The sequence below is a fragment of the Lipotes vexillifer genome, unplaced genomic scaffold, assembly GCF_000442215.2.
Source record: "Lipotes vexillifer unplaced genomic scaffold, Lipotes_vexillifer_v1.1 scaffold39, whole genome shotgun sequence".
In the NCBI taxonomy this organism is placed as follows: domain Eukaryota; kingdom Metazoa; phylum Chordata; class Mammalia; order Artiodactyla; family Lipotidae; genus Lipotes; species Lipotes vexillifer.
In genome coordinates this window covers 1,616,925-1,625,511 of record NW_006787038.1, presented here as the reverse complement: position 1 = coordinate 1,625,511, position 8,587 = coordinate 1,616,925, and positions in this window count along the sequence as shown.

Here is an 8,587-nt window from a genome sequence, read left to right as displayed (position 1 = left end):
TAGTATCTGTCTTACAGGGATGTAATCAAGACTAAATTAGTTGAAGTAAGAAGTTCCTAGCACGACTAAACCCTATTAAAGTGTTTTGTTATTGTTGTGTGTCTTCTGTCAGAGTATGCCAATTGTGTATTTTAATATAGTTGCTCAATTTGGAACTTGAATGTGTTGATAACCTCAAAAACTTTATTACATTTTCAGTTCTTGAAAAGCTCAATTGCAGGGTGATTTCTTGTGTTGATTTGAGTAGACAGTTTTCTTCCTACCTCTGCTTCCCCTTTTAGGCACGCGGGCATTTAGATAGCTTTGTAGGGCACATATCTGACTTTGTAGGCTCTGAATTTTTGATATGGAAATAATTTTATTATGGAAGCATCTACAGATACTGTATGTGCCTCTTGCTTTACCCCATTTGTGGTTACTAGAAGTTCCTAATCTTTCGGGAACAGCGTTTCTGCCAAGCTGTCATGGTGATATGATAGCCACCACTTTTTCGATGCATTAGAACCTCTTGGTGATTAGGCAATTAGCTTCTTAAGTAAACATGATTGGTGTGTTTATTTTAAACATTTGGAGACTGATTAGTGTTATATATAGGTTCAGAAGGAAAATTGCATATAATTAAATAGTCATTTGCATTTAAATTCAGGCATTGACAGAAAAACACTCTCTTGGTAATGTGTACTCTGAATTTTGAAATCCATGAACAATAATACATTAAAAAAAAGCAGTTTGTAATATCTATTCTGAGACTTTTCTGATTTCCTTGATTGTTAAAACTTGATAGGGAGCTAAATTAATGTAGGAACACCATGGGGGATGAGACCATACTTAGAAAACTATGTTTTGTTGCATTGGAATTTTGTTGCAATCTGAGATTCTTATGGTCTAAGATTAAAGTACTCGGATATTCTATAGCATATTTTGATGGTGATGGGAGGGGGAGATGGTGTGTTGTGTTGGGTGGGAGCAGAAAGTAATTGCTTTTGATTACATACTTGTGAGAAAAAGAAATAATTTTAGTCCTTCTCAGCAGTCAAGAGTTGTTTTGTACTTTTTTGCAGTCTTGAAGAGAAAGAATTGTTCAAGGCAGTCGACTCACAGTTTGAACACATAATTGGGCTTGGACTTCATTCCATTCACTAATTGGTCTAACTTACTAATGTTAAGTTGTTAACAAATTTCTATATAAAATTTTGTATGATGAAAGATTCCAACATCTTGTATTTCAATGTTAGAAAGAGGTAGATTCACTTCTGTGGCCATTAAGAGAAAAAAAATTCACAGATATTTTCTTCCTTTTCAAGTTACAGTTTTTACACTTAGTTTTATGTCTCATGTGATACGAGTTTTTCTCCCAACAAACGTTACTTGCTGTTAGTTATTTTTCAGTTAGCTTGATTGCCTCTAAATATGGTAGCATATGTGTATAGCATTCCCTACTCCTAAGGTATCGATATTGAATTGGTTTGTAAGGATACCTCAGAAGTACATTACCGCTGCATGTTCATTCATTCAGAAGGCATTTATTGGGGGCCCATTCTGCTCCAGGCAACGTGCTGGTTACTCTTAAAAAGTTCAGGCCTGTATTGGAGAAAGACGTGTACAGATAAATTTTGGTAGGTGGTTGAGTAGATATGCAAATTGAAATATTTTAGAGGAATTATTCTACTTGTTCATCTTTCTGGTAGTGGTTCAGGTCAGAGTAGTGTTGTGTAATATTTATTTAACACTGTAACATACCATATAACAGATCAAATTTTATGACCTTAATGGATCAGTTTACCTTTTAAATCAGTTTACCTTTTAAATGACTTTAGTCAATAAATAGCTTAGGTGTAGATTTTAGTTATCTTTCTTTGGTTTCTTTGCCTTTTGAAGGGTTTATGAATGCTTAGCCTTCACTAATATTCTTTTGTATAGCAGTTTCCAAAGTTTTGAGGTTGTTTGACCTTATTGCAGTGTGTGGGTATGTGTGAGCATGCCTGAGACTTGATATGGTGTTATGTCACCATGACATTTTCCTGAAGGGACTCTTGAAGCCTGTACTACAAATTATGGTTTAATAGAAAGAGGTGGTATCGTTTAGATATTAGAAACTAAACAGTTATGGTAGCTATATGTCTTGTCATTTAGCCGGAATTGGAAACAGTACCATGTGATTTTAATATGAATTTTTGTTACCTTGAATAGTTGAGGAATTGGTTATCATGTTTTTCAGAGCTTTTACCTGAAGCATTCATTTCAGTGCAGTTTGCCTGTTGGTGTTGAGATGCTAATTATCAACATCTGTTCATTGTATTTTTTTTTTTCTTTTTTTGCGGTACGCGGGCCTCTCACTGCCGCGGCTTCTCCCGCTGCGGAGCACAGGCTCCGGACGCGCAGGCCCAGCGGCCACGGCCCACGAGCCCAGCCGCTCCGCGGCACGTGAGATCCTCCCGGACCAGGGCACGAACCCGCGTCCCCTGCATCGGCAGGCGGACTCTCAACCACTGCGCCACCAGGGAAGACCTGTTCATTGTATTTTTAAAAATTAATTAATTTATTTATTTTTGGCTGCGTTGGGTCTTCGTTGCTGTGCGTGGACTTTCTCTAGTTGCCGCGAGCAGGGCTGCTCTTCGTTGCGGTGCGTGGGCTTCTCATTGCGGTGGCTTCTCTTGTTGCGTAGCACGGGCTGTAGGCACGCGGGCTTCAGTAGTTGTGGCACGTGGACTCAGTAGTTGTGGCTCACAGGCTCTAAAGCACAGGCTCAGTAGTTGTGGCACATGGGCTTAGTTGTTCCGCAGCATGTGGGATCTTCCCGCACCAGGGCTTGAACCTGTGTCCCCTGCATTGGCAGGCGAATTCTTAACCACTGTGCCACCAGGGAAGTCCTGTTCATTGTATTTTTAAAAATACTAACACAATAAATTTTTTAAATTACTTATTTGTTTGTTTATTTATTTATTTATTTGGCGGTGCTGGGTCTTTAGTTGCGGCACACAGGATCTTTTGATTGTGGCATGAGAACTCAGTTGCGGCATGTGGGATCTAGTTCCCTGACCAGGGATCTAACCCGGGTCCCCACATTGGGAGCATGGAGTCTTAGCCACTGGACCACCAGGGAAGTCCCACAATAAATTTTATTAAAAGATTGAATGGTTTAGTAATGATTTTGAGATCCCTTCCTGCTTAGGTACTCTAAGATCTTATACAATATCCCTGTGTAGTTTCTACTTTCTCTTCCCAGGGCATATCCATCTTTTTTTTTTTTTTTTTTTTTTTTTTTTGCGGTACGCGGGCCTCTCACTGTTGTGGCCTCTCCCGTTGCGGAGCACAGGCTCCGGACGCGCAGGTTCAGCGGCCATGGCTCACGGGCCCAGCTGCTCCGTGGCATGTGGCATTTTCCCGGACCGGGGCACGAACCCGTGTCCCCTGCATTGGCAGGCAGACTCTCAAGCACTGCACCACCAGGGAAGCCCATATCAATCTATTTTTATCCTTTAACAAATGCTAGTTCCTTTTGGACTAGCCTTAAAGACAAAGTGAAATAAAACACTTTAAAAAGCATTTAAAATACATTTCTGGGGGCTTCCCTGGTGGCGCAGTCGTTGAGAGTCTGCCTGCCAATGCAGGGGACACGGGTTCGAGCCCTGGTCTGGGAGGATCCCACATGCCGCGGAGCAACTGGGCCCGTGAGCAACAACTACTGAGCCTGCGCGTCTGGAGCCTGTGCTCCGCAATGGGAGAGGCCGTGACAGTGACAGGCCCGCGCACCGTGATGAAGAGTGGCCTCTGCTCGCCGCAACTGGAGAAAGCCCTCGCACAGAAACGAAGACCCAACACAGCCAAAAATAAATAAATAAATTTATAAAAAAAAAAAAAAATTTCTGTTTTGAAAAATTGGGATTGGCTTAAGTAGATGACCTGTCTTTATGCTTATGTATGTCTGCAAGGCCATCTGATTCCACTAGAACCATACAAGGAACATGAATTTGGTACCTCACATAACCCACCCAACAGACACTAAGCCCACTACTCATAGAAACCTACTAGCCATACTTAATTCTCTGTCTTTTTTTGGCACTTGTATAAGCTCCCATGTCCACCCCAAGAACTTTGACAAAGCAAGAGAAAACACAAGTGCTAGTAAAAGTAATTACATAGTAAAAGTTGCTTTTACATTTTAAAGTTCCTTAAATGCTGGCGTACTGTGGATATAAAAGTGCAGAGGATTCTTTTGGTTGATCTCCCCACCTTCCTACCCCTAGCATCCATTTCCTCCTTCCTCCTAACAGACTTTTTTCCATGTATTCACTTTCCTCCCTTGCAGCCATGTGCTTCAGGGAAAGCCAACCACCTCTTCATGCTTACGGATGGGGCTGGTTGGCTAAGAATAATTCCATCCGTCTTTACCAGTCTCTAATTTAGGAAAGAAAATGTAATTCAATCTTGGTCAATGACGTGAGAGATTAAGTTTGCTGTAGGCTTCTGGAAAAGTCCTTCCTATGCTTTCATTGTATTTTCTATTCATTATTCTTTTTGATCAGAGATCAGGTAAAGATAATCTAAGAATATACAAAATACATTTTCTGTTGTGTCCCTTTGTTTTTATCCATAGATCCAGCCCAGGTTATTTTAAACCCCTGTCTTGTCCACTTAGGGAAGTTTAACTCCAAGGATACCCCTTGGTGTATGTGGTGAAACTGTTAGGAAAACAGTTAAAACCTCCCAAGTGTGATCTAGTTTTTCATATCGTGGTGAAGAAGGAAACCCAGCTGGGCTGCATAAATGGTTTATATCCATAGAAAAGGATCGAAAAGGTTTTGAAAAAACGTTTTAACCAAGCATTACCTAAACTGGGGCAGTGACTTGGGAGGCATGATCAGAATCCTAAGGGGGAGTGAGAATGTAAAGTGGGGAACCATATGTACTTTTTTTAAAACCAGATTTTACGTTGGAAAAATTTTGAGTTCATAGAAAAGATGCAAAATAGTACAGCAAGTTCCTGTATACCTTTCACTCAGATCTCTTCCTGATGTTAACGTCTTACATAATCGCGGTACATTTTGTCACATCCAAGAAATTAACATTGGTATGACATTGGACTACAGACTTTATTTAGATTTCATAAAATTTTCCACTAATATCCTTTTTCTGTTCCAGGATACCACACTGCATTTAGATCATATGTAATTTTTTTAAATTAGGGTTTCCAGTGAGCTTTTTCTGTGCCGTGTATGTGGTCCAATAATCCCCTCTGACCAGTGCTGAGGAGAGAAAGTCATTGACCATGAGAATAAACAATACCACATAGGTAGTGTTTTGTAGCCTTTGATTCCCAGAGCACTGTTAATTCAGTGGGAGAGTTGACTTTGCTCCCAGGAGAGTGGTGTGAAGTTTCCTGAGAAGCTTAAGAGCTGATCCTGATTGAGGGTCCCTTCCCAGCCTCCACTAACACTGTGTGTTCACCTCATAGATTTTTTTTAAAATAGTGTTTATTTATTTTTACTTGTTGACAGCTTGCTTTATTTATTTATTTATGACTGTGTCGGGTCTTCGTTTCTGTGCGAGGGCTTTCTCTAGTTGTGGCAAGAGGGGGCCACTCTTCATCGCGGTGTGCGGGCCTCTCACTATCGCGGCCTCTCGTTGTGGAGCACAGGCTCCAGACGCACAGGGTCAGTAATTGTGGCCCACGGGCCCAGTTGCTCCGCGGCACGTGGGATCCTCCCAGACCAGGGCTCGAACCCGTGTCCCTTGCATTGGCAGGCAGACTCTCAACCACTGCGCCACCAGGGAAGCCCCACCTCATAGATTTTACTATATGGAACTATCACCAATTATTTACTTGTCTGTCTTCTTTACTAGTTTGTTTCTAAGGGGTCAGGGACTATCTTATTTTGGAATCCTAAGCATCCGACATATTGCTTGGCATGTAATAGGTTCTTTGTTTTAAATTTATTTATTTTTGGCTGTGTTGGGTCTTCGTTGCTGTGTGCGGGCTTTCTCTAGTCGCGGTGAGCGGGGGCTACTCTTCGTTGCGGTGCATGGGCTTCTCATTGCTGTGGTTTCTCTTGTTGCAGAGCACGGGCTCTAGGCGCATGGGCTTCAGTGGTTGTGGCTCACGGGCTCTAGAGTGCAGGCTCAGTCAGTAGTTGTAGCGCATGGACTTAGTTGCTCCGTGGCATGTGGGATCTTCCCGCACCAGGGCTCGAACCCGTATCCCCTGCATTGGCAGGGGGATTCTTAACCACTGTGCCACCAGGGAGGCCCCATGTAATAGGTTCTTAATACACATTTGAAGAAATTAATAAACCCTTGTTTGGTAACATTGATTATTAGGTCAACAGAAGTTTTGTTTTGAATACCATAAGTGTTGAGTTTCTCCTTCAATTTGAGCCATCTTAAGTTGTCATTTCTGTGGCTAGTTGAGTTTTTCTTCCCAGAATCTTAAACAAGGAACTATAAAGTATTCATTTAAGGTTCCTCTTTCTTCTGATTATATAAATAATTTATTTTCCTTAAAAAATAAGAGTAGAACTGCAAGTAATAGATGGTAGTAGAGTTAGAAATTGTGTTAGCTTTTTAGTATATGTGTAACAATTCCAGTTTCACCCCACTGGGCTGTAGATCTGGCTGTTTGCCTGCCACTTCATGCACAGTTAATGAAATAAAAACTTCCTAGACTTATTGAGGGAGACGGCTTGTCAGATTCAGAGAATTAGTTTAAAATTTTTCCCGTTACAGCCAAGATTCGGTGGCCCAGGGTCACCTAAGCATAAAAGCTGCCATGGTATGGGAACACAGGGGCCTGTTCTAAATCTGTGGATTGGGCACAGTAGAGTCAGTTTGGTAAATAGAAAAAACATCAGGGTAGGAGGGAGTTGTAAATAAAGCTGCTATTTTCTTGATTTAGAGTAAAGACTGTGACAGGGACAGAGATGAGCCAGTCTTCTATTTTGTTTTTCTCCAGACATCCCATGAAGTTACAAAATGAGCAATGATAATTTCTTGTTTCATTTCTCCCTGTTTTACTAACATTAGCTTTATATACCTTTCTCCTACTTTCTTTGAACTATTCTCTATTCCAGGGGGCATAGAATAGTTTTATATATCCAATTATTTAATTTTGAGTCTGAAGAACTCTGGATTATTTTAAAGAGACTGATGTAATGGAATCCACATTGAATTAAGAAATGTAGAATTACTTTTAAAAACAAGCATCAGGGGTCCAGAAATTTTATGTCATTTGAGGAGAACTGAGGGACTAAGATCTTGCCTATATTTAGCAATGCCGTTTATTAGATGGAAGAAGTGGAACATCTGTTAAAAGATAAAAATCTTTCCAATTCTGAAATAGACTGTAACTTAAATAGTGGTTCTTAATGTGGGAAGTTGATTTTGAAAGAAACAAAGGGATAATAAAACTGTGTGACTAATTATGAGATAAATGGAATGCAGGTGTTTCTTAAAAAGTCTTGCTAAAAACTTTGACAGTGGATTTCCCTGGTGGCACAGTGGTTAAGAATCTACCTGCCAATCCAGGGGACACGGGCTCGAGCCCTGGCCTGGGAAGATCCCACATGCTGCAGAGCAGCTAAGCCTGTGTGCCACAACTACTGAGCCTGCGCTCTAGAGCCCACGTGCCACAACTACTGAAGCCCGCGTGCCTAGATCCTGTGCTCCGCAACAGAGTATCCCCCGCTTGCCCCAGCTAGAGAAAACGTGCGTGCAGCAACAAAGACCCAGTGCAGCCATAAATAAACAAACAAACAAATAAATAAAATTTTAAAGAAAACTTTGACAAGAGATTTTCTTATGTAAAACTTTTAGGTAAAACTTATAGAAGAAAATCTTTGTGACGTTGAGTTAGGCAAAGATTTTTTTAAAGAAATAAGACACGACAAAGCACAAACTATAAAAGGAAGAAAAAGATTAATAAGTTGGATTTCATCAAGTTGGGAAAATTAGAAACTTTTACTCTTTAAACAACACTGTTAAGAAAATGAAAAAGCAAGCCACAGAAAATATTTGCCGAATGTATATCTAATAAAGGACTTGTATTCAGAATTTATAAAGAACTCTTACAACTCAGTAGTAAGAAGACAGCTCAGTTTTTTAAAATGGCAGAAGATTTGGCTACCAAAGAAGTTTTATAAATAGCCAACAGGCCCATGAAAAGATATTCAATATTGTTAGTCCTTAGGGAAATTAAAACCACAGTGAGATACCACTTCACACCTATTAGAATGGGTAAAATTTAAAAGATTGATAATACCAAGCATAAGTGGGTATAGTAACGGGACCTCTCATACATTGCTGGTGGAAGTGCAAGGTGGTACAGCCACTTTGGAAAACAGTTTGGCAGTTTCTTGTAGATTAAATATATACTAACCACATGACCTAGCAATCGCACTCTTAGCTGTTTACCCAAGAGAAATGAAAACGTGTGTCCACATTACACTTGTACTTGAATGTATACCCATAATAGCCCCAGCCTGGATAGAATGTCCTGTACTGGTGAATGAATAAACAAATTGTTGTACGTCCACATAATGGACGACTACTACCAGCAGTAAAGGGGAATGAACAACTGATACAAGTAACGGCA